The sequence below is a fragment of the Aotus nancymaae genome, unplaced genomic scaffold (genome assembly GCF_030222135.1).
Source record: "Aotus nancymaae isolate 86718 unplaced genomic scaffold, 86718_ANA_hifiasm-v0.15.2.pri h1tg000036l, whole genome shotgun sequence".
NCBI lineage: Eukaryota > Metazoa > Chordata > Mammalia > Primates > Aotidae > Aotus > Aotus nancymaae.
Genome location: NW_026988450.1, coordinates 79,528,038 through 79,555,890, shown reverse-complemented (window position 1 = coordinate 79,555,890; position 27,853 = coordinate 79,528,038).

The window sequence follows — 27,853 nt, the reverse complement described above, 5'->3', positions numbered from 1 at the left end:
CAGCACAGTTCCAGGTATATAACAGGTGCTCAGGAACTGTATTACATTGCTGGGCATAGAATTCACAGCCCCTGAGGCAACTCACAGCACCCATGAACCTCACAACAAGTTTCTCTGTGTCTCCTGATTCTGATTGTAGCAAATTCGATCCTCACCGACATATTTGTTTGTTATCTTCTCTACACAGAAATACCTGCTAGGAATCTTCTTGGTATGACTTAATAACTCAGAACAGAGGCTTGGTATAAATGGACAAGTGAATTGCTTAATTCTTGAGTATTTTCTCCTCATCTTCAGGAGATTCCACAGGTAATGAAAGCCCAATACATAAGAGTTAATTTAAGATGAATATCATACCCCAATATCAAAGATTCTTGAAATTTTACTTATTATTTTTGCTGCAAATTCTAATTCTACTTTTTGCCTCTTTTTATGTGTTCATCACAATTGTAATTATTTATAGTACATGCAAGTGCATGTGACAATAGCATTTGACTCATAGTGAGTATTGAATAAATGTTAGTTATTTTAACTTGTCTCCACATTTCAAGAAATAGCCTAAATTTTGGCTTGGTATCAAGAGCTTTACCCCAAGTACTTTCAGAAATGTGGGCTCTGTCCTCAGATAATCACTTTTCTTTAACTCCTTGTGTTTTATTCACCAAAGAATCCTTTCACTTCAACTCCCTGGCTGTCTTTATTGCCAATTGCCTGCATTGTTTACAGTGCCTACTTAACTCATTTATTTAATTCTGAACTTGTCTCCTAAATATCTTTATTCCTTGCCACTTGAGAGATTTTTTCGAAATACAAACGTGATTATTCACGCATGCACCAGCTAAGAGGTCTCCGGTAGCTCTCAGAGCCTATAGAACAGAGGCAAACTAGCAGAACATTACAAAATCTGGATGCTTTTCATCATTTCTGCTATCTTTAAAACCTTATTCTTTCCTCTCCTGATTCTTGCCTTAATGATTTCTCAAAAATGCTGTGGTTTTGGCCTTTTTAATTTTGTTACATAATTCCTCCTCTGTTTAGAACGCCTTTTCTCACCATCTGTGTCAGATTGACAAACTCATTTGTACCTTTTTAAGACAGCTCAAGTATCACCTGCTTTTATTAACTTTCTTCACCTTTCAATAATGACCAGATTCTTGTTTTTTGTCCTCTCCAGCTTCTTGTATTTGTAATATTGAATTAGTCCATGACTTGTTAATTCTTTACCATTAGCGCATATAAAATGTGGCATATGGTAGACCTTCAGTATATATTTGGTGAATTATTAAACTGAATGAAAGTGGTTCTTTTGTTAAGTCTGGTCCTCAGTATTCAGGATGTTGGAAAGAGGTGTGATGGGAATAGGGGTTTTTATGGGTCTGTGGCTATCAGCCTTCAAGCCTAATTCTCTTTAGGAGTATGTGAGTCAAAACAAAACCCTACAAGTATCCTTGCAATTTCATTTAAAAAGGACAAGGAAACACAGCTTCTGTGATAGAAATAAAGAAATACAAGCCTTTATTGTATTTCTCAAGACATGAGATTATTTATTTATTTATTTATTTTTGAGACAGAGTCTCACTCCGTCACCCAGGCTGTAGTGTGGTGGCACAATCTCAGCTCATTGCAAGCTTTGCCTCCCAGGTTCAAGTGATTGTCGTGCCTCAGACTCCCAAGAAGCTGGAATTACAGGCAGATACCACCATACCTGACTAATTTTTTTTTGTATTTTTAGCAGAGACTGGGCTTAGCCATGTTGGTCAGGCTGGTCTCAAACTTCTGGCCTCAAGTAATCTGCCACCTCAGCCTCCCAAAGTACTGAGATTACAGGCATGAGCCACCATGACTGGCTGAGAACTGAAACAATTTTGAAAGAAGAATAAGGCATAGTAGGCTTTCCAGAGAAAACCAGGTGTGATGGTGACCTAGGGGATCCATACAGTCCTAGCGACTCATGAGAACTGAAGTCTTTGTACATAGATTCATATGACATTGAAGAGAAAGGAACCAAACTTTATCTATCACAAATGTCTGAAGTATGAGACAAAAGTTTGCATCAAAAATCTGTGTAGGTACCATTTACCACGAGCTTGAGTCTCACTCCAGGCACTGCATAAAAACAATTACAGGCACAGAAAGCAGACACTCTGTCAGTTGTTATGTAGATCTTACTTTGGGCTATACTTATCTTTACTCACTTAGGTACCACTCAATCTGTGCCCAATTTTGCAAGTGTGAGCTTTGATATATGAATCCAGGCTTTTAACTAGAACCTTCCCTCAAGCATTTGTACCAAATGTCTTGTAGGAATAATGCATGGCATTAAAATTATTGAACTTTACCTTGGAAATGAGTCTCAGAAAACAACAGAGGAAAAAGTAAGAAAGAGGGAACAAGGAGAGAGGGAAGTAATATTTATTGGCTTGTTAAATGTCAGATATGTTGCAAACAGTTTCAATTATGTGAAGAGGTATTTTACACTAATGAGATTCAGTTTGAGGGTCAAAAATTAAAGTTACTTTTCAGCAGGGGAGAATCTTGGATTCAGTTCTAGATCTTCTATTTCCTAGTTCAATATTATTCCTATAATTAATCAAAAAAGAAGCAAATGTGAAGAGCGTAGGGGGGTAGAGAGAGTAAGAGAGAAAAAGAGAGAGAAAATGAAAATTCTGTAACTTTATTGGAGATCCTATAACTAAATTTTCCTTGTCTGGGTGGTTCTAATAATCTTTTCTTTTCCTTTTTTCTTTCTGAAGGCAGAAGGGCATATTCTGAATGAAGATGTCTGCACGCAAACTCTCTGCCACCTTTCCCACACAACGCAGAGGACTGATGGTAACTGACAAAACTGCTGCATCTCTTCTCTCACCTTCCCTTTCCTCAAAGAATTCCAAAAGAACAAAGACTTTTTTCCTAAAATAAGACATTAATCCCTTCATGGTTTTGGAAGATTTAACTGAAATATAAGCTCTTAAGTAGGCAGTATTTCTTTTTTCTTTTTTCTTTTGAGATGGAGTCTAACTCTGCAGCCCAGGCTGCAGTGCAGTGTCGTGGTCTCAGCTCCCTGCAACTTCCGCCTCCTGGGTTCAAGCAATTCTCCTGCCTCAGCCTCCTGAGTAGCTGAGATTACAGGCACACGCCACCATGCCTGCTAATTCTTTTGTATTTTTAGTAGAGACAGGGGGTTCCCCATGTTGGCCAGGCTGTTCTTGAACTTCAGGCCTCAAGTGATTCACCTGCCTTGGTCTCCCAAAGTGTGGGAGTTACAGGCGTGAGGCACCGGACTCAGCCAACTGGTAGTATTTCTTGTTCATGGTTGTATCTCCATTGCCTCATATACCAATTTGAGGACAATGTAGGGCCAAAAGATTGTTTTTTAATGCATGAATGAAAAGGAAGTTATATAAGTAACAATAACATATTCTTGGATTTTCCCATCTTTTTTGAGCCCTCTCTGTCTCTTTGTTTCTCAGCCTCTGTCTCTGTCTCTCTCTCTCTGGTTCTTCTGTCTTATAGGTCTCCAGAAGGCCACTTCTTCCAACTCTGAAATACACAACTGAGCTTGCTTTTGTTTTTCTTCTTGATGCAGCCAGCAAGTCCAGCATTCACTAAGAGAACCTTACTGAACACCAACAGGTAATGGAATAGGACCGAGATGACTAACAGAATTACAGAGTTATGGCTCAGGCACTCCCTGTCTGTACCCCAGCTATAAGTAAATAGAAAAACTGCTCAGCCACATGGCCCAGCTGCCTGCTTTCCCTAAAACTCAATATGCTTCAGCATAACGTTATTATTTTGTCTTTTCCTACTGTTCCCCGCCCTTATATGTTTTCGGTAACTTGGACACTATCTGAGGCAAATCCAGAGAAATCCCTTCTCTACATCTGGAGCCTCACTCCTATTTCAGCACTGGAACCCAATGTGAAGGAAAGTTGCATTCAGAGTCCATTGGTAAATATCCCAGTGAACAAATTATCTCCGTGCATTATCTTCTTGTGTGTGCATGGACACAAGAAGTTGAAGTGGCCTGTTAGATGTACCACTCAGATTTTCCTACAAGAGAACTGCTGTGAGAAATGCAGCTGGTTGACAGCATTTTGTTCTACCTTTGAACCTGCCACAGTCTTCACAACAATGCCATGAGATCTCTGAGTGGATCCTGGGTCACAGGCAATGACTCAGCAGGACTATTTCTACTCAACACAGGATTTCTCTTCATGAGAGATATGTTCATTGGCCTGGCCAAGATTTTCTCAGAATTTCCCAGCAATTTGAAGCCTCTTCTACTCAATCACCCTCATTTCCCTCTCTCCTTTTACAGATCCCACATCTGCATTACACCCTGGACTGTCCCTCTGCTTATTCTTTCTCTCTTCACCGTTTGTCTTTTACTGGCATTTCCCCAATACACCTCTTGCACATCTAATTCCATGTTGGTGTCTGTTACTCAGAGATCCCAAATGGACACAAAGTATGTCCTCCAAAAATCACAATTGTTATATCGATGGTGGGTAAAAATATCCATTTCTTTTTTTTTTTTTTTTTTTTGGAGACGGAGTTTCGCTCTTGTTACCCAGGCTGGAGTGCAATGGCGCCATCTCGGCTCACCGCAACCTCCGCCTCCTGGGTTCAGGCAATTCTCCTGCCTCAGCTTCCTGAGTAGCTGGGATTACAGGGACGCGCCACCATGCCCAGCTAATTTTTTGTATTTTTAGTAGAGATGGGGTTTCACCATGTTGACCAGGATGGTCTCGATCTCTTGACCTCGTGATCCACCCACCTCGGCCTCCCAAAGTGCTAAAATATCCATTTCTTATATAACTAGGATATTTGTTTTTATATTCCAAGAGAGTTAAATGAACTCAAAAAGACCTGAGATCAATTTTTTGTATTTTCACCTTATGAGCTGTGTGACTCTGGGAAACACAATAAACCCCCAAGTTAATTTTCAAAATGTGAATGAAAGGGAAAAGATGACCTTCGTTTGTGTTCTTAACTCATCTCAATTAGGAGAATAATTAGGAAAAATGGCAGTATTAGGAAATAATAGAAAGTATAGAAAGTTCCTAGAACATAGATGACAAATCAATATTTGTTCTCACCTTAGATGTATCACTAAGTCAGAGTCTATGTTCAAAAAAATTTTGAAGAAAGCAGAATGTGTGAATCACATTCCTGGATCTGTACTTGGAGCTAGACTACTGGCCCTAGCACATTGTAGCTGTGTGATCTTTGGCAAGTTACCTAACATTTTTGTGCTTCTATTTCTTATCTGTAAAATGGGAATAGTAATGGTTGTATTTCATGGTGTTGTTTTGCAGATTAATGGAATTTACATAAGAACCCAGTGTCGCACATGGTAAGCAGATGTTAGTTTTTGCTACTGCAACTTTCTGAGCCTTTTGCCCTTATTTAGTTGCTTCTCTCTTCTTAATTCTACACCTCCTCCAGAACTGCACCTTGGCAACAGTAATCTTACTAGCAGGATGTCTGGATGCCGATAGCCTTGAATCCCCTCACATCTAACACACACACACACACACACACACACACACAGACACACACACACAGGCACGCACACATACACTCCCTTTTTTTCTCTCTCTCTCTCTTAAAAAAATAGCCCTGTGAATTATAAGTGATAATTTTTATTTTCAAGGTCAAGAGGAAATAAAAAGATACTTGGGATCTAATAGAATTAATATGGCCCCAGGGTATTTCTTAGACCTTCTTTTTAAATAAGAGATAGATGTCAGCTCGTTTTCTTGTGAATTTCTTTTTTCTCTGCAAATTGGAAGCATGTTATCTTGCTAATTAAGATAACTCGTTAACTTGGTTTCAGCCTATCAAAGATTTTATTAAGCACTGCTTTCATATATTTGGCTTTAGATAAAATAGGCCTGCTTCCTAACATTTACAAAACATATTTAAATGTGTGCAGTCTTTTTGACTGCATTCTCTCATTTAAAACTCACAATGCCCTTAAGAGGTAGGGATTTTCATTTCTATTCCATGAATAATGAAACAGACATGCAATGACTGACCTTACATAATTAGTACGAGGCAGAGCATGGGTAAAATCTTCAGTGATTTTACCTATTTTAATTCCTAAACCCAGGCATGGCTTGATTCCCTAACCCTAATTCTAACCCAACTATGCCTGGGTTTGATTCCACTTTAAGTATTAAGTTGGTGCAAAAGTAATTGCACTTTCAGATTGTGAATTTTAAATCATTATAATTGGGCACAAACACATCTTTATTAATAAAAATAGGAACCACTACAATCAACACATTTTTGTCAATTAAAAATGTTTGTTTATTCATGTAGCATAAAAATCCATGCTTTGGGATTTGATGAACTCTTGGAAAGCATTTCCTACATCCTGATGGTTGTGGAAGTGTTTTCCCAGCAAAACGTTGTTGAGATGCTTGAAGAAGTGGTGGTCAGTTGGTAAGAGGTCAGGTGAATATGGCAAGTGAGGCAAAACTTCATAGCCCAATTCATTCAACTTTTGAAGCATTGGTTGTGCAATGTGCAGTCGAGCATTGTCGTGGAAAAGAATTGGGCCCTTTCTGTTGACTAATGCTGGCTGCAGGTGCTTGTATCTCATGGATTTGCTGAGCATACATCTCAGATGTAGTGGTTCCACTGGGATTCAGAAAGCTGTCGTGGATCAGACCTACAGCAGACCACCAAACAGTTACCATGACCTTTTTGTGGTGCAAGTTTTGCTTTGGGAAATGCTTTGAAGCTTCTTCTTAGTCCAGTCACAGAAGTGGTCATTGCCAGTTGTCATACATAAAATTCACTTTATGTGGATCGCACATCACAATCTGATTGAAAAATGGTCTGTTGCTGTTGTGTAAAATAGGAGCTGACACTTTACATGACGATTTTTTAAAATTTTGCTCAGCTCGTGAGGTACCCACTTATTGAGCTTTTTCACTTTTCTAATTTGCTTCAAATGCCAAATGACCATAGAATGGTTGAAACTGAGTTCTTCAGTAATTTCTCATGTGCCCATAAAAGGATCAGTTTCTACGATTGCTATCAACTGGTCGTTGTCAACTTCTAATGGCTGTTCACCGTGCTCCTCATCTTGAAGGCTCTCATCTTCTTTGCAAAACTTCTTTAACCACCAAAGCGCTGTAGGTTTGTTAGCAGTTCCTGGACCAAATGTGTTGTGTTGTTGATGTTGTGAGTTGTCTTTGCTGCTTTATGATCCATTTTGAACTTGATTTAAAAAAATCACTTGAATTTGCTTTTTGTCTAACATCATTTCTATAGTCTAAAATAAACATTAAACAGCAAGTAATAAGTCATTAGCAAAAAAAAATTTTTTTTTTCACCTAGGAACTGCAGAAAAAAGAAAGAAAAAAAGGAAAAGCACAATGAAAAGACCTGTCAAGGAGCAATGGGGTGTGGGCATTAGGCATAGCTGGGCTTGATCATAGAATCATGATATTTTATTTTTAAGTGAAAAATGACTGCAGAGATGGCCAGTTGTTCTTCTTATCAGGTTGGAAGAGACAAAGATGCAAAGGATCATTATTTAGAACAATGCTTCCCTAAAATAATGGTATCTTGTTGATATCGTTCAGGTATGTCCCCACTCACATCTCATTGTGAATTGTAACTACCACAATTCCCACATGTCATGAAAGCAACCTAGTGTGAGGTAATTCAATCATGGGGGTGAGTCTTTTTTGTGCTGTTCTTGAAATAGTGAATATGTCTCATGATATCTGATAGTTTTAATAAGAAGAGTTGCCTTGCACAAACTTTCTGTCTTTGCCTGCTGTCATCCATGTAAGATGTGACTTGCTCCTCCTTGCTTCCCACCATGATTGTGAGGCCTCCTCAGCCACATGGAATTGTAAGTCCATTAAACCCTTTTTCCTGTATAAATTATCTAGTCTCAGGTATGTCTTTATTGGCAGCATGAAAACAAACTAATATACTTGTTAAAATTTAAATCCTATTCAGTAGGTCTGGGGTGCAGCTTAAAAAGTCTGTGTTTTTAACAAGCTCACAGGTGATGATGGTCTTGCAAATTCTTGGACCACATTTTTAATAGCACAAGTTAGAACAAAAGTTAAAACCTTAGCTTTTTATTCATTGATTTTCTGGCCTTGGACAACTTAATTTGGTCACTGTTCCTCATTTTCTCACCAATAAGGTGGAAATGATAGTAATACCTACTTCAAATTGTTATTGCAAGTAACATAAATTTAATATAAGTCTGGTTCTTAGTAAGTGTTCAGCTAAACTTTAGCTATAATTATTGTTATGAATATACTGTAGTAAGAAGAACAGTCTTGTAGGAACCAGTATCAGGGTAAAGTGTTGGTGCTTATGGTTTGGCTGTGTGCCCACCCAAAATCTCATCTTCAGTTGTAAGCCACATAATCCCTGTAATCCCCACATGTCAGAGGAGAGACCAGGTGGAGGTAATTGAATCATGGTGGTGATTTTCCCCATGCTGTTCTTGTGATAATGAGTGAGTTCTCAGAAGATCTGATGGTTTTATAAGTGTTTGGTAGCTCCTCCTGCATTCATTCTCCCTCCCGCCACCTTGTGAAGATGCCTTGCTTCCCCTTCACCTTCTGCCATGATTGTAAGTTTCCTGAGGCCTCCCCACCCATGCAAAATTGTGAGTCAATTCAACCTTTTTTCTTTTAAATTACCCAGTCTGAGGCAGTACTTTGGCAGTGTAAGAACAGAAAAATACAGTTGGTTATTGGAAAAAAATTAAATAACCTGGGTTTGGAAAAACACATTTTTTCTACTTTTTTATGTTGTGGTAAAATACACATAACATGAAATTTACCATCTTAACTATTTTACAATGTACAGTTCAGTAATCTTTGGGGAAAAGATTTCAGTCTTTCACCATTGAGTATGATGGTAGTCATAGGAATTTCCATATTGCTTCTATTATATTAAGGTAGTTTACTTCAGTTTCTAGTTTGTTGAAAGTTTTTATCATGGAAGTTTGATAAATTTTGTCAAGTGTTTTTTCTATATCAACTGAGATGATCATGTGTTTTCTTTTCCTTTATTCTGTTAATTTGATGTGTTACATTTACCAATTTTTACATATTTAACTATCCTTGCATTGTGGGAATAAATCCCATTTAGTCATGGTGTTTAATCCTTTCAGCATGCTGCTGAATTTGGTTTATTAGTATTTTGTTAAAGATATTTGCATCCATGTTGATAAGGGATGTTGGTCTATAGTGGGTTTTTTTTTTGTAGTGTTTTTATCTGCTTTTGGTATCATAGAATAAGTTGTATAGATTAAGTACACACACACACACACACACACACACACACACAACTTAATTATTTTTCAGAAATGGGCTCTCATTCTGTTGCCCAGGCTGGAATACAGTGGTGTGATCTTAGCTCTCTCAGCCTTGTATTCCCAGGCACATGCAATCCTCCTGCCTCAGTCTCCTAAGTCACTGGGATTATAGGTGTGAACCACTGCACCTGGCTCAGGCTATTTTTGATTATTTAGTCAATCTTCTTACTAGTTATAGATTTATTCAGAGTTTTCATTTTCAGCTTGTGATTTAATCTTTGTAGGTTTTTATTTCTAAAAATTTCTTTATTTCATCTAGGTTATCTACTTTGTTGGCATACTATTTTTCATAGTACTCTCTTATAATCCTTTGTATTTATGCAGAACCACTAGTAGTGTCCCAATTTTCATTTTTGATTTTAGTTATTTGAGTCTTCCTTCTTGTTTTCTTAGTTCATCTAACTAAATGTTTGTCAATTTTGCTGATCTCATCAAAGAAACAATCTTTGGTTTTATTGATTTTCTTTATTGTTTTTCTATTCTCCATTTGATTTATTTCTACTCTAATCTTTATAATTTCCTTCCATCTGCTAACCTTAGGTTTGTTTTTCTGTTTCTAGTTCCTTAAGTCATAAAATTGTGTTTTTGATTTAAGATTTTTCCTGTTATTTTAATGTAAGCATTTATGGAGTAAATTCTCCCCCTGAGCACTTTATCCTATGAGTTTTAGTATGTTGTGCTTTCATATTTATTCATCACCAAGTATTTTCTGATTTCCTTTGCTACTTCTTTGATCTATTCATTAAGAGTGTGTTGTTTAATTTGCACAATTTAATGCATTTTTCAATTTTACTTTGGTAATTAATTTCTAACCTCATTCTGTTGTAGTCAGAGAAGATACTTTGTATGTTATTTATCTTTTAAAATCTATTGAGATTCATTTATGGCCTAACATATAATCTATCTTGGAAAATGTTCCATGGGCATTTGAAAAGAATGTACATATGATACTGTTGTTGTTGAGTATTCCACATATGCCTATTAGGTCTAATTGATTTATTGTGTTGCTTAACTCCTCTGTTTATTTATCTTATATCTGTTTGTCCTATACATTATTGAGATGATGATCTTAATACTCAGTAATTGGTATAGCCACCAACTATTATTACAGAACCATTTCGATCTTCAATTCTGTTCTTGCTTTATATATTTTAATGGTCTGCCACTATGTACACAAATGTCTATAATTGTTATATCATCTTGCTGTATTGTCGTTTTTTTAATATATAATGTCTTTCTTTTGCATACACTTTTTTGATTTAATGTCTATTTTGTCCAATATTAGTATATCCGTCCCTGCTCTCTTTTGGTTACTATGTTCATGGAATATACTTTTTCATCTTTTCACTTTTAATGTGTTTGTATCTTTGTATCTAAGGTAAGTCTCTTATGGAAAGAATATAGTTAGATGATGTGTTTTATTCATTTTCCCAATCTCTATATTCTTATTGGAGTATTTAATTCATTCACATTTAAAGTAATTACTGATAAAGAGGAGCTTACTTTTATAATTTTATTATTTGTTTTCTATATGCTTTATAGTTTTTATTGTCCCTCATTGCATCCCTGTCTTTTGTGTTTAGTAGATTTCTTGCAGTAAAGCGTTTAAGATGGTATATATCTCTAAATTTATGCCATCTTAACTTCCATAACATTCAAAAACTCTGCTTTTTTACAGCATTGTTTCTGACCCTTTCAGTTGATGTCACAAAATTATCAACTTTATATATTGTGTGCCCAGAAACATAAACTAATAATTTTAAAAATGTGTTAGTCTCTTAATATATGTAGAAACCAAAACATGAAGTTACAAACCCAAGTTACAATAATACTAGCTTTTAGATGAATGTTTTCTAAATTACATTAGTCTCTTAAATCATGTAGAAAATGATAAGTGGAGTTAGAAATCATTTTTACAATAATACTAGCTGTTATAATTGCTTGTATAATTACCTTGATTAAGATCTTTATTTCTTTAGATAGCTTCAAGTTATTTCTTAGTGTCATTTCATTTCATCTTTCAGGACTCCTTTAAGCATTTCTTGAAGGGTAGGTCTAGTGGCAACTTTGGTTTATCTAGGAATGCCTTAATTTCTCCCTCACTTACAAAGGATAATTTTGCCACCACTTTGAGTATATTGGCCCACTGCCCTGTGGCCTCTGGAGTTTCTGATGAGAAATCTACTGATAATATTATTGAGGATCTCTTTTATGTGGCAAACTACTTCTGTCTTTCTGCTTTCAAGATTCTTTGTTTTTGTGTTTTGAAAGTTTGGCTATAATGTGTCTTGATGTGGGTTTATTTAAGGTCATCCACATGGAATTTGATGAATTCGAACTTCTTAGATGTTTATATTCATGTCTGCTGTCAAATGTAGGAAGTTGTTTTTAATATTATTTTTAAAAACATATTCTCTTCCCTTTTCTTTATCTCTTCTTATTCTGGAATTCCCACAACATGCGTGTTAGTCTACTTGATGGTGTCCCATATGTCCCCCATAATCTATTTACTTATCATCATCTTTTCTTTATCTTTTTATTACTTCAGACTCAATAATTTCCACTGTCCTTTCATCAAGTGAACTGATTATTTTATCTGCCTGCTCAAATCTGCCTTTTAATGTTTTAAGCAAATTTTTCATTTTAGTTACTGTAATTTTCATCCCCAAAATTTATTTTTTATTTCTTTTTAGGTTTTCTCTTTTTTGATATTCCTATTTTTCATAAATTATTTTGTTGACTTTCTTTATGTCTTCCTTCAGTTCTGTGAGAATTTTTAAGACAGTTGTTTTAAAATCTGTGTCTAGTAGACTTACCATAAGGATTTTTCTAGAGACAATGTCTGTTGATTTCTTTTTGTTGTTTAATTGTGGGGGATGCATAGCTGCCACTGTCCAAGGCTTCCCTGGGAAGTTGCAAGCTTTCAATACACTACAAATTTCCCAAATAGTTATATCAGACAGATTCTGCCAGTGTGATTGTTGTCTCGGTGGAAAGAGAGATTCCTGTGCTTCCTACTGTACCATCTTCCTTTTGATCTTAACTTAAAAAACAAACCAAACTAGAAAGGTGTGCCCACTTAAGTTTCAATATTTCTAAATCTCATTTTTGTCAAGTTTAGAGTGGTATATTAGCCATCTATGGCAACCATATCAAAATATCACAAACTCTATGTGGCTTAAGCAACAGAAATGTATTTTTCACAGCTTTGGAAGCAAGAAATCCATGAACAAAGTGCTGGCAAATTTGGTTTATGATGAGGGCTTTCTTCTAGGCTTGCATATGGCCTCCTTCTCATTGTCTCCTCACATAGTATTTCATCAGTGTGTAAGTGAAGAGAGGGACGTCATTGGTGTCTCTCTTCTTATAATGACACTGGTCATATTGGATTTCAACCTCAACCTTATTATCTCATTTAATGTTAATTACCTCTTTAAATGCCCTCTAAACACAGTCACATTAAGGACTGGGGTTTCAACATACAAATCTGGTGGGGGTGGGAAGGTGCACAATTCAGTTTATAATAAATGGAAATAAAGTTATTCAGTTTTTAGTGTTTTTATAGTGATAAAATGCACAATGTTTGTGTGACCCATAGTCAGCTATCTTTCTTCTCCCATTACTCAATGATGATGCATAAAGCTTAATCTGTAGTCCACCTACATGTTATCTATTAGCAGAGTCAAACAGAGAAGAAAATAGTTACTATGCAATGCTTCCCTAAAATCCTTAGCCCTCTGCCTCAAACACAGAAGCTTTTGAAGATGTTCATTATAGGTCTTCTACAGTTTGTGGGAAAGCAACTTGGTTTACCTTATTGAATGTTAAATCTTGAGGTATGCCAAAATTAAAAAAATATAAATCAATTTTCCCAGAATTCTTTTTCTACAAATTTACTCTAGAGAGAAGTTTCACAAGTATAAAAACAGTGAAGCTACAAGGTGGTTCAGTGTTGCATTTATAAATTAGATTTTATTTTAGTTTTAAAATCAACATATAAAATTTATGTTTTGGAGTGTTTTATAAATTTTGACACATCAGAGAATCATATAACAACTAATAAAGGATACTAATACTAAAAAATAAATAAAATAAAATAATAAAAATAAAATGGAACTGAAGGAAAAAGGATGTTGATCAAAACAGGAGCAATAAACTAAATCATGAGGCACACATGGCACTTAATACCAGGTGGCCATCAAAAAGTGAGATGCGAATGTGAATGATTCTACGTATATGTGTGATGTACGTAAGTAAGAGTGCATGTGTTCTGGGAAACACACAAGAAAGTCAATGAGATGACTGCTGAAATATGGGACTAAAAGGCATTGTTTTAAATTCTTTTCTTCTGTTCTATTTTATTGTTTGCATTTACAATTATAGGAAAATTTAATTTAAAAATAAGAATAAATTAATCAAAAATTTGAAAAAGTACATTATTTTAAATCTAAGTGTTTGGGAGCAAGTATAATATCCAGTATATAGCAGTTTTTAATTAAAAGCTTAATTCTGAGATTATTATAGATACACATGAAGTTGTAAGAAATAATACATGTTATAAAACTATAGTACAATATCACCATTAGGATATTGAAATTTATAGTCACTATAACAGAAAAGTTCCACCACCACAAAGTTCTTGCCTTTTTTTAGCTGCTGTCACCTCCACCCTGCCTCCCCAATCCCTGACCCCTAGTGAAGACCAATATGCTCTCCATTTCTATATTTGTAATTTCAAGACTGCCATATAAACGGATTTACACTGTTTGTGAACTTTTGGGATTAGCATTTTTTTACTCATCATAAACCCCTGGAATCCATCAGAATCATTGCATTAATAGTCTGTACTTTTTATTGGTAATTAGTGTTCCATGGTATAGATATACCACAGTTGTTCAACCATTCATTGTCTGAAAGACATCTGGGTTGTTTCCAAGTTTTGACTATTAAGAAAAAAACTTCTGTAAACATTCACGTACAAGTTTTTGTGTGACCACATTTTTAATTTCTCTGGGATAAATGCCTACAAATGCAGTTGTTGGGATGTATGCTAGTTGCATGCTTAATTTTACTACAGAAATGTTTTCCAGAGTGGCTATAACATTTGAGATTCCCACCAGCAGTGTATGAGTGATCCTATTTCTCCACACTCTCATTATCATTTGGTGGTGTCAACTTTTTACTTGATTCTTATAGATATGGACTAATAACTCATTTTGGTTTTAATTTGGGTTTGATTAATGGCTAATGATGTTGAACATCTTTTCAAGTACTTTTATTTGCTATCTGTATATCCTCTTCAGTGAAATGCTTTTTCATGTCCTTTGCCCATGATTTAATTTGAATGCTCATTTTTCTTTATCATGGAGTTTTTAGATTTTTTTAATTTATTCTAGCTCTTAGTCCTCTGTTGGTTATTTGATTTGAAAATATGTTCCCTTAAATTGTAGGTGTCTTTCATTTCTTTGACATGGGTTTTTGCTGAAGAACATTTTTAATTTTGATGAAAATATTTTATTAATTTTTCTTTTTATCTATCATGCTTTTGGTCAAGTCTGAGAACTCTTTGCCTAGTCATAGATACAAAAGATTTCTCCCATTTATTTTCTTTGAAATTTAAAAATTTTATGTTTTCCATTGAATTCTGTTATAAATTTTGACTTCATTTTTGTGTAAATGGGATGTTTAGGAATAGATCATTATTATTATGGATGCCCAATTGCCCCAGCACTATTTCTGAAGGTTTTGTTTCTTTCATTGAATTGCCTTTGCTTGACTGTCAAAAATTAGTTGTGTATATTTGTGTGGATCTATTTCTAGGTTTTCTGTTCTCTTCCATTGGTCTTTGTGTCTGTTCCTCTGCCAAAACCACACAGTCTAATGCTTGTAGTCATACAGTAAGTCTTAATAGTCAGTAGAGTGATTCTTTCCACTTCAACCTTTTTTGTCTGGATGGTTTAAATTATCCTTAAGCCTATGCCTTTCCACAGAAATTTTAGAATAAGCATGTCTTTGCACACAATTGCACTAAATCTATGAATCAATTTGTGGAGAATTGATATCTTTACTATGTTTAAATTTCCAATTCATGACACAAATCTCTTCATTTATTTAGGTCTTCTTTAACATATTTAACAACATCTTATAATTTTCAGCATAAAGGCTGTATATCTTTTAAGTTTATTCTTAAGTATGTTATTTTCTTTGGAGTGCTTGTAAATGATATGATCTTTGTAATTTTGCTTTCCACATTCATTGTTAGTATGCAAAAATGTAATCAATTATACTGTATATCCAGTGTTTTTAATTAAATTAACCAATAAAAATATTTCTTACTTTGCAGATTCAGATGTCCTCATTCCTCCCAAACGGGAAAACCTAAATTCTAACTGAATTGTCTCAAATTTGAATTTCATTTCACTGGTAATTCAGTTGTCACAGGGAAAGCTTTGTGGTGCACTAAGAAGAAGGTGAACCTAAGTCCAAGAGGTATGAATATGGATTCCAGCTGGCCACATACAAGATTTGTGGCCAGGAAGATGTTAATTCAGTTATCTGATCCCCATTTCTGTGATAATAAAAATAATGACAATGATAAGAGCTATTACAATGAAGCATTTCATGTAAGACAGAGCTTGTTTTAACAGCTTTCCATTTTGCTTGTTTTGGTGTGTGTTTTGATTTGTTTTGTTTTGTTTTGTATTAGCTTGCTGCTAATCCTTTTGGCAGAAAAACTAAGGCTGAACTTATATGAATTTTTTTATCATTTGTCTTTATCTCACGTATTGTGAAAGTTTTTGCTGTAAAATTATCAATGCTTTTGATTACAAGGTGCTTTTTATTACAGGTAAACCTACCCTACTGTGGAACCAGGCAGTCTAACCTCAGCTCATTCTTAGTCACCACGCTCTAGGTATCCTTAGGCTACATGAACTACTGCACATGAAAAGTCTTGAATAGAGTCCTTGGGAAGCATCTTGAGGAAATATTTAACTTCTTCTGAAGATTTTCAGGGTCTGCAGTCTTGGATTTAGAAGTATAATAGAGGTAAAGATGTCAGCCGCTCATCACTGTTGGCATAGACTTGCACACCTGCCATAAAGGTTATTATCACACATTTCTGGAGCTCATTCATGGAAGGTGGTGTGATGCCTCATCATTGTCTGCAGCCTGAGATTTTTCCCAAAGATGTAGCTGAGTGACCCCTGTGACATTCTTTGTTTTAATGATGCTTAGTCATTACCACTTTTATTACAACTCCAGTAGACTAAATATCATATCACCAGTTAATATCTTTCCTCCAATTTTTTATTCTGTCTGGTGACTGAACAGGATATATTTGTCCCAAGCCTGACTGAAGTAATATAAAACTTTATTATTTAACTTGGATTAAACTACTTTAGAATAGATCTGATTATTAAAACACTCTCAGCTCATTAATTTCTGTGGCCAAGATGAATGATAGGTCAGTGCCACCAACAAAACTGGACTGGTCAGCATTCAGATGACGCCAATATCACATCCCCCATAGCCCTTCAAGGGTCTAGACTCAATGCCAGCAAAACAAGGATGTTAAGTCACAGAAGCCACTGAAAGCCAAAATAAGCTTTTAAAATATGTAAGGGGGGAAAATACAGTAAAGAATAAGAGAGTTGGAAGAAACCTTATTGATCATTCCATTTTCTAATCTTAAAAATTCACCAAGACAGGACAAAAAAAGGGAATATGCGCAAGGTCATATAACTGATTTCTGGAAGGATCATAGGCAGTTACACATGCAATGAGCTCTGAAAGTCATCTAAGATTCATAATTTTTAAAGGCAGATTGCATACCATTGCTAATTCCATTTTCTAAAAGATTCATTGGCTAGCTTAGCATTTCATCTATATTCATCTCAATTTTCTTAAACTACACACACTTAAAATAAATCAGGGTCAATAACGTATGCTTAGCTAGAAAATACCTTATGAAATTACTCTTATTTAATATTGCTGCTCCCTTCCATTTAGTCCTGTCTACATTAATTTTCCTCTATGTATTTCTAGAGAGAAATACATTTCTGTGTCACTAAGGAACCCACTATAATTATTCATGTAATTACACATGTATATCACACTGCTTTTATATTCTAATTAAATGGTTTTAAATGAGCAGAGAATGAAAAAAAATCTTATACATTATTTCCTATTATTCCAAGAACATATTTTGCCCTCAATATGTATATGTTAAATTTACAATATGTATATGTTACATAATAAATCAATGACATGCAGAAATATCTGTAGGGTTCAGGTCATAAAAAATAGCGTAGTTTAGTAAAAAACAACTTTTCAGGGAAGACTATGCTTTGATAAAAAAGTGAGCCACGGAGCAAGAGAGAAGCTTGTTTACCAGGCTTGAAATGAACCTCTTTTGAGCTTTTTTACTCAGACAGTAGTTACCGAATGCCATGTGTTAGGCTTTTTATTTGCCAAAGATAGTGTAGAAGTAAAAACAGACGTGGTTTCTGCCCTCAAATAGCTTAATGCCAAGTGGGAAAAAAATTGTTGAACAAAATCTCACAAAGAAATATACATGTGTTTAATTCTGTGTAAGAAAAGTCCTAGGTCTTTTGAGAGAATCTACCAGGCTGTGATAAAATAGGGCCCAGATGCTAATTAGTTATATGGTCTAAAACCAAAACAGTGTCATTGAAGGTTTTTAGCAGGGATATGCCATAATACTTAGTATTTTGTTTTGTTTTATTTTCTTTTTGTTTTTGTTTTGTTAACACAGATTCTTGGTAATGAATCATTTTAGTCTTTAAAGTTGTAGCTAGGATGGTTGTGAGGTGGCTGGCCTTCACCATAAAGAAGCACTGGAACAGGTGACTTCTTAAGTACCCATTGCAAGACAACATAGCGATAGACAGTTTTTACCCTTGTATATTTATACTTATAAGAACAGATCAGTGTATATTTATACTTATAAGAACAGATCAGTGTATAATTTCTAGAAATGAAAATATTGTGTAGTGATTCACCCTTTCAAGAGATTGCACTTACCAAGTTCCTAAAATAAAGTGGGCAGTATAAAGACAGACTAGGGATGGGAAAGCCCAAACAATCAGACAATATCCTCTGAAATATAAAACTGCTACAAGGGCAGAGTAGCACAGGTCTTTCAAACAGTGAAGTGAGATAAACACTAATATCCTTAATTCTAGGCACTTTGCAAACATGAAAAACTAGCATTTTTATCACTGCTTTACAGATAAGCAAACTGAAGCTCAGAGAATTTTAGTAACACATCCAGAGTGACAAAAACAGTAAATGATAGAGGCAAATTTAATAAAAGCTTTCTAGTTAAAATGATTTTACAAGAGGCTTTACCCTCATCTTCTTGGAAATGTTCATTGAAATGTTTTGACAGAGCTTAACTCCCATCTTTTCTTTTTTTTTTTTTTTTTTTGGATGGAGTCTCACTCTGTCACCCAGGCTGGAGTGCAGTGGTACGAGCTCGGCTCACTGAAACCTCCGTCTGCCAGTTCAAGTGATTCTCCTGCCCGCCACCACGCCTGGCTAATTATTGTATTTTTAGTAGAGACATAGTTTCACCATACTGGCCAGGCTGGTCTCGAACTCCTGACCTTGTGATCTGCCCACCTCAGCCTCCCAAAGTCCTGGTATTATAGGTGTGAGCCACCGCATCTGGCCAACTCCTATCTTAAACAGGACAGATAGACATACTTGTGGTAGGCTATATTATTACCCCTAATCATTCTATCTCATCTTCCTCATAAAATAATTATACATCTGCTTTCTTTGCCATGTGACCTTCAGTGTCCGCCCTCAACCTGGAAGGAGTACTTATCCCTGACTCAGGTGTCGTGGCTTTCCTTGTGACTTGCTTTGGCCAACAAAATGTAAGCAGATGCGACCTGTGTTAGTCTGAGTTGAATCTTTAAGAGGCAGTGGAATTTCCCACTAGACTCTTGTTCTTCTCTAGATAATTACATTCTCCAAAGAGGATCTGCTCATTCAATTTGGGCCCATGGAGAAGAGCCACAGCAGCCATTCTGCAGCCACTGACATGCAACCTGCAAGAGAAATAAAGGTTCGTTGTTGTCTTCATTTATTTGTGCTGCTTTAATAAAATATTTCAGACTGACTAATTTATAAACAATAGAAATTTATTATTTATAGTTCTGCAGGCTGGGAAGTCCAAGATCAAGGCACCAATAGGCATGGTGTCTGGGGAGGGCTACTCTCTGTTTCCAAGATAAGGCATTGTTTCTGCATCCTCTGGAAGGGATGAACAATGTGTTCTCATGTGATATCCTTATGTCCTCATGTGGTGGAAGGGACCAAAAGGCAAGAGCATGCTCCCTCTAACATACAGCCCTTACAAAATGATGCTAACTCCATTCATGAAGGTGGTGCCTTCATGACATAATCACTTCCCAAAGGCCACACCTTTGGGAATTACATTTCAATATAAATTTTGGAAGGGCACACATTCACACCAAAGCCCTTGCTATAAGCCACTGAGATTATGGACTGCTTATTACCGTAGCACAGATGACTAATATATATGTGAAATATAAACTGTTTCTTTATCAGTGGTCACTAATAATCTGTTTTCAAAGTAAAATGTGTTATCTGAGGAAAATTCCTTTGTTTGAAATATAGTTGTTAATATTCAGTTATTTATCCCTGATATATATATATATGTATACACACACACATATACATATATATGTATACACACACATACATATATATACGTATATGTGTGTATATATGTATACACACATACATATATATGTATATTTATGTATATATGTGTACATAGACATGTATGTGTATATATGTATATGTATATACATATATGTATGTGTATATATGTACATGTATATGTGTATATGTGTGTGTGTGTGTGTGTACATATTTTTTTTTGAGACAGAGTCTTGCTCTGTCACCAGGCAGGAGTGCAGTGGTGCAATCTCAGCTCACTACAACATCGGCCTCCCAGGTTCAAGCGATTTTCTTGTCTCAGCCTCCTGAATAGCTGGGACTACAGGCTCACATCACCATGCCCATCTAATTTTTGTATTTTTAGTAGAGATGGGGTTTCACCATGTTGGCCAGGATGGTCTCAATCTCTTGACCTTGTGATCTGCCTGCCTTGACTTCCCAAAGTGCTGGGATTACAGGTGTGAGCCACTGCACCTGGCCCCATCCCTGATATTTTTATTACACAATTTTTCCTGTATAATTTTTTTGTAAGCTATTCATTATACCAATTCATGGGACATATGATTAACAGTTGACTAATCTTTCAAATAGCTTCAATACTTCTAATATTTAGATATGAGTTTTTCTATTTCTAAAGTATTTCAGTTCACTATAGGGTAATTACAGACTCATTGTAGAAAAATGCATTAATGTGTATATTAACCTTAGAAGATCTGACATTATATCAATATTTAGTCTTCATTTTCTACAATATGAGTTTTTAATGAGATTTTCTCAAGCCATAATTTCTTCTTGGAATTTTCCCCATAGAATTCCTAAACAATTTTTTTTGTTAAATGCATTGCTATATATTCCTTTAAATCAATTTTATTGTTATTAGAATTAAGCTTTATTCATAATTTTTATCCTGTTATAGCTGAAGTAGAGAAAACAACTGGGTGTAATGGTTTTTACAAAGCTACTGCCTTGACTATTTTTTGTTGGTTCTAATAGTTTTCAGACGACTCGAGTTTTCTCATCACATTGCCTATAGATAATAATTATTTTGTAGTATGCCTTCAAGTAGGTGTAACTCTAGTGTATTTAATGTCATTAGAAGAAAATTCCCAGGGAATTTTATCAAAAGTGGCAAACCCATTATCATTATTATTTCCATTTATTGATGTTTTTTAGAGATGGAGTCTTGTGATGTTGCTCAGGCTAGAGTGCAATGGTGCCATCACAGCTCACTGCAGCCTCAAATGCCTGGACTCAAGCGATCCTCCTGCATCAGCCTCTCAAATAGTTGGGATTGCAAGCATGAGCCATGGTGTCTGGCATTGTCTTAAAAGTTTGATAAGAATGTTAAAGTAAGTTATTTTAAAATCAATTTAAAATTTTTTTAATGATTATATGCTTGTTTTATTAGAAATAGTTGTTGAATTTTCCCAAATCCTTTTTTATAAACATTTATTGAGATAACATTTACATTTTTTGTAAGAACTATTTACATCAAATAATCCCAAACTCCATCATGCTGAAATATTTAAAAACATTAATCTAAATCCTCTTAAAATTAACTGATTGGAGCAGAACTTCATCTTAAACAGACTCTGGGAAAATTAACAGCTTTCTTCCTTCAGTTTATCAACACTTTCTCCTATCTCATTACCCAAATAGACACCCTGCTTGCTGTTTCTACTCTTAGATCCACTCCAAACAGGCATGACTGCCTTTATTCTGAGGCATTCACTTGATTATTTCAACTTCTGCTTCATGGAAATAATTATATTAAGATTTGTATGGGAATATTGTCCTCTTTTCCTAGACATTGTTTTTTTACTTCATTCAACATTCACATTGTTTTCTTTCTTCTTCAAGACCAACCTTTTTCTCCAAAGAATGTAACATCTTTCTTTTCTATCTTCCACCATTGCCTTGACTCTAGACCCATACTTTTTCATCTTTTTCCTTTGTTCACAAAGTATGACAATTTTCAAGTGCAACTTTTTTTGAAGCTGGAGGGGAAAATGGCCTCTTTAAAATTAGAAGTCTAGAATTCTGAGGCCAAGGCACTTATGTAGAAGGAAACATAAAGAAAGAAAGTGACATTCCTGGTCCCATGGTGCTTATGTTCCTGAGGGAAAAACAGACAAAAAAAACTATGGATCAGATGGTGAAAGGTGCCAAAGAGAAAGCAGAGGAAAGGGCCGGAGAATGAAAAGGTACTAGTGTTAGCAAAGATATCTATGAAGATAAACTATGCACAGCAAAAAAAGCACTCCATGCAGTGGGAATAGATAATGCAATACCCTAAGAGAGAGTGTGCTTACTGTGTTTGAGGAACGGCAAGAGACTTGACAGCTGCACCAGAGGGACAGTTAGAGGAGGCATAGGGGATAGGGCATGTGACCTTAGAGGTAGCAGGTGTCCAGGTGACAATGGGTCATTTTAATAATAATTAGGGCTTTGATTGAGTGCAGAGTGTAGCCACTGGAGCATTTTGACCAGAGGAGTGACTTAGGCTGCTCTGAGAAGCATAGACTGCAGTGGAGAAAAGGAAATGCAGAAAACCCATTGAGAAGATTGTAGCAATAATCCAGGTGAGACATTATGGTGCTTAGACCAGAGTGGCAGTGACAGAGTTGGAGACAAGTGATTGGATGCTGTGTATATTATTTCAAAGTTACAGTTGTAAAATTTGCTGATGGATTGAATATGGGGAATAGAGAAATCAGAGGAATCAGTTACTCAGAGTGTTTTACCTGAGCAAATGAAAGAAGAAAGTTTCCTTTTCCTGAATGGGTAGGTATATAAAAAATAGATTTTTTTTTTTTGGTGAGAGATGTGGTGAGTAGAGTTTGTTTTACATATGTTAAGGTTGTGATTCTGGAGGAACATCACACCGGGGCTGCCAAATTGTCTGATATACATGTAGAATTAAAGAGGGAGGTCAAAGCAAAATATATTAATTTGAGAGCCATCTGAAGAATTTGATGTTATTGAAGACTGTGGCATTGGATGGGTAAATCTATGGTGTGTTCACTGATATAAAAGAGAAGTCAAAGGGCTGAGTACAGGGGCTTTCAAATTAAAAAGATCAGAAAGATGGAGAGTTACAGAAAAAGTAAAAAAGAAGGAACGGTCAGCAGGTAAGAGGTAAATTCAGAGTCAGTGGGACCCAGAGGCCAAGCAAAATAAAGGTTTAGAATAGGCAATGGAGACACGGAGTTCTCAGAAGAAGCACCTTGGTGAGATACCTTTAACAATTTTAATATTGTAATTATGTTTCTCTTCCTTTTTGTGCTTAACATAATCAAGAAAGTAAAATCATTCGCCAAGTAATTCACAAGCCACATTTTTAAGAGTGAAAGTGGAGCATAATTGAAAATATTTTTGCTGTGGAGTTGGGAAACTAAGTTATAGCCCTGAGCTTGCACAAGCCAGGTATCCTTTTGTGCACTTTTGGGCTCACCACATAGATGGTTCTTCACTCAAAGAATGAAGACCTAGAAGTGGGTGATATCCAAGCTCCCAGCAGGTAACATAACGGCTACTCTATGGTAAGTGCCCAATAATGACCGAGTACATGAATGAATAAACGGACAAATAAATGTTCTTTCCAGCTCTAAGATTTTATTATCGGCATTACAACTCCCTTTCCTGTTAAGGAACATGGGCAGAACTAAGGTGAAACCGCATCAGCAACTGCAGCTCTTTTTCCTTTATTCCTAGTGGCTTGCCTATAGAGACACTATTATTTATACCGCCTTTCGGAAGTGCAACTGGGCTCCGCTGGTGTGGATGCTGTTTCTGTTATTATCAGTCTCAGAGCTATTTCTTATTTCCTCCAGCACAATGAAGGTGGTGAAATAAGTAACCACACTTCCATTTCCAAAGCCGCTGAAGTGCTCAGCTCAGCAGTAGTCAGACTCCTCCAGCATTTAATGAGAACTATGGAAGACCTAATTTCCTTTGTTGTCCTCAGTTCCCTTGACCTCAGATAATCAGATAAGCAGCAGCACAAGAGGACTGGTGAGTTATTTCAATGGTTTCTCTCCAACATTTTTCTGTTCACGTGCAATCGAGGCTTTCTTATAATTTTTTTTCATTGTTTTCGTTTAGCCTTTTCTTAAAACTGACTATGCTGTAGCATTCCATTTCTTTTCTGAAACAAACACAAAAAAACCATTCAGCAACTGCTAGATATATGCTTGCTACACAGGCCTAGGAGTCTTTATTTTGTGATTTCCTTCTTTCTTCTTTCCTTACCCCTTTTTTCTAAAACTTTTGTTCCACCATTTTCTTATTTTCTTTTGATCAGAATACTAATTTAAACTATGAAAGGTCTTACAATTGATTAATGAATGTTTACTTTATGGTTCAATGCTATGTACAGTGTTTACAAAGGTTAGATCACACAGTCCCTGTAATGGAGATAAATATACTCCAGTTTAAAAGGAAATGTCAACATATCTGCTATTCAGTTGCAGTGATCATTATTTGATAAAAAATTTAATCTACCCAGTATCCATTAAGAATAAAATTCCACGTTAACACTAATTGTAAATGGTTGGCACTCTATGGGCTCACGGTTTAGTGAAAGAGGTTTACGTATAAGTGTATTCTGTTTGCAAAGTTGACAGACAACCGTGTAGATGTGTAAAACGATGTAGGTAGTGAGAGTGAAAACTATTTTATCACAGATCTTGAGTTAGAATGTGAAGCAAGGACATAGTTTCAACAGGCAGGTATGAGTTTGTGAATTTTCAGGGATAGACTAGCTTAAAAAAATAGCAGCATGATAGGCGTATAGGGAAGGTTTCAGAAAAGACAAATCATCCATGAACACATGTTTTTGTAGCAAGCCACACGTTAGCAAAAGTGAGCAAGGCCCAGAAGATGCAACATTCATGTTGAGCAGTATGTACAGGGGTAAAAAGTAGTTGATATTTCCTGAGCACTCACTCTGTGTTATCTTTTTTTAAGACTAAGGAAAGTGATATGGGGAGTTTGTGATTTTACACTCATAGGTGGAAGAGACTTGCCTTGTCTCAGATGAGACTTTGGACTTTGGAGTTAATACTAGAACAAGTTAAGACTTTGAAGGATTATTGGGAAGACATGATTGTATTTTTCAATGTGAGAAGAACATGAGATTTGAGAGGGGCCAGAGATGGAATGATATCATTTGTATATTTGTCTGCACCCGAATTTCATGTTGAAATGCAATCCTTAATGTTGGAGGTGAGCCGAGTGAGAAGCATTTGGATCATGAAGGTGGATCCCTCATGAATGGCTTGAGCCATCCTCTTGGTGAGCTCTCTAAGTTCAGCTAAGTTCTGGTCATTTAAACAAATGTGTGTTGCACCTCCCCCAAGTCACTGTCTTTTGCTCCTGCTTTTGCCATGTGATGCGTCTTCTCCCTACTTTGCTTTCTACCGGGAGTAAAAGCTTCCTGAAGCCTCTCTAGAAGCCAAACACCTGCCAGCACCATGCTTTCTGTACAGCTTGCAGAAACATGAGTCAATTAAACCTCTTTTCTCTACAAATTACCCAGTCTCAGGTATTTCTTTGTAACGATGCAAGAATGGCCTAGTTCGATACACTTAATGTATAATATTCCAAAGATGGTACACCAACTCGCTTTCCCAGATAAAGTGTAGCAGAGGTAGAACAAGTATTTTAGAAATATTGTCCTCCTCTGCCATTGAGGAAGATGGGTAAGAATTTCCTTAAATAATTGTCTAGTATGTTTTTCCCTGTCTACCTCTGCTAACAGGTACAGCGTAGGTTGACAATAGATTTAACCTTCAACTCTCATACCTTGTTAGTGAGTATAAAAGGGGAAAGAAAGCTAACTGGGTCAGCCTATAGAAACATTGTACATTTAATCACAAGAAAAACATTGAAGGTAAAATAACTTTCTTATTTTTGTTCTAAATGTGGATAAAGTGAGATTTAGAAATATTATGACATAACGGAGGATACTTTCTAGTAAGTTAAGAAAACGTTAAAATCAAATCCATATTTTTTAACTTTTTCCAATGACAATACATTATCCCTGATATTGATACCTTAAGGCTTTGATTCTGACCATAGTAATAATGATATCAATAATTACAGTTAACATTTATTAGAGTAACTAATATGTGCAAGTACTAAAATAAATTTAAAGTATATTATGTAAAGTTACACTGGGAAGTAAGTAATATTATTCTTATTTTGAGGTTAAGAAAATAATGGAATAATGGTCAAATTGTGAAATGACAAAATTATAGACATGGAGAACAGAATAGTAATTACCAGGGGTTCAGAAGGACTGAGAGCTAAAGGAAAGTGGATGTGGCTATTAGAAGACAACATGAATAATTCTGTGTTATAGAAATGTCCTTCATCTTGACTGTACCAATGCTGATATTACACTTGTAATTTTTCACTACAATGCAAAATTGTAGTTTTGCACTTCTATTGTAGAACATGCTACCATAAGGTGAAACTGGATAAATAAATTCATGGGATTTCTCTGTATTATTTCTTTCAACTTCATGTGAATCAACAGTTATCTCAAAATGTTTAATTAAGAAATGTGAGAGGAATTATGTCATACAATGGCAGAGTAGGAAATTTCACTATGCAATGTAGAAGTTGATTCCTACCCCAAATAAATCACTGAGCTGAAAAGAGTAATTTGAATCAATTTCACTGGAGTTCTGGAACCTGATCCAACACTTACAGCAACCAGAGCAGTGCTAAATAAAGGAAAAAAGGCTGCTGATCTCATGTAAGTGACCAACGTGCTCATTCTAGAAGCACTATCATCTCCCATTTCTTAGCCCCTTCAAGGCTGTGGGCTTAGCATCCCACATTTTGGAGTTGCTGTCTGGTGCCAGGACAGGCAGTGGAGACCTTCTCCTCTAAACATTTGAAGTTGTGTGTTTGGGTTGGTCTGGCAGGGTCCTGAGGAACCTGCCCAAATGCTTGCCTTGGTTTTGGGCCTCTCACCAGAAGCAGAATTCCTGAGAAGCATCTATCAGACTTAAGGAGACAGCATCTTCTTAATGTTCTTTCCTATTTTGGAGTCAGACATTTAAATGGATGAACCTGGAAACCATCATTCTCAGCAAACTGACACAAGAACACAAAATCAAACACCGCATGTTCTCACTCATAGGCGGGTGTTGAACAATGAGAACACATGGACACAGGGAGGGGAGCATCACACACTGGGGTCTGTCAGTCAGGGGGAAATAGGGGAGGGACAGTAGCGGGTGGGGATTTGGGGAGAGATAGCATGGGGAGAAATGCCAAATATAGGTGAAGGGGAGGAAGGCAGCAAATCACACTGCCACGTATGCACCTATGCAACAATCTTGCATGTTCTTCACATGTACCCCAAAACCTAAAATGCAATAAAAAAAAATAATAATAAATAAATAAATATACAACCAAAAAAAAAAAAAAGAATCACTTCTCAGGCTGATCACAAATATAATAGAATAGAAACTTCAATGGCCACACACACCAAGGAATGCACGCTTTGCAAGAATTGTTTAGAGGAGTCACATAACTGAATTTAAAGTTAAAACTACAATATTTTTACAAGAAAACATAAGAAAAAACTTGTCATGACATTAGATTTGGCAATGGTCTCTAAGTATGGTAATAAAACTACAAGTAATTTAAAAATGGATAAATTAGACTTCATCAAAATTTTAAGAAAAAATAGCATTGACACTTGGTAATGATAGAACACTATCAAGAAAA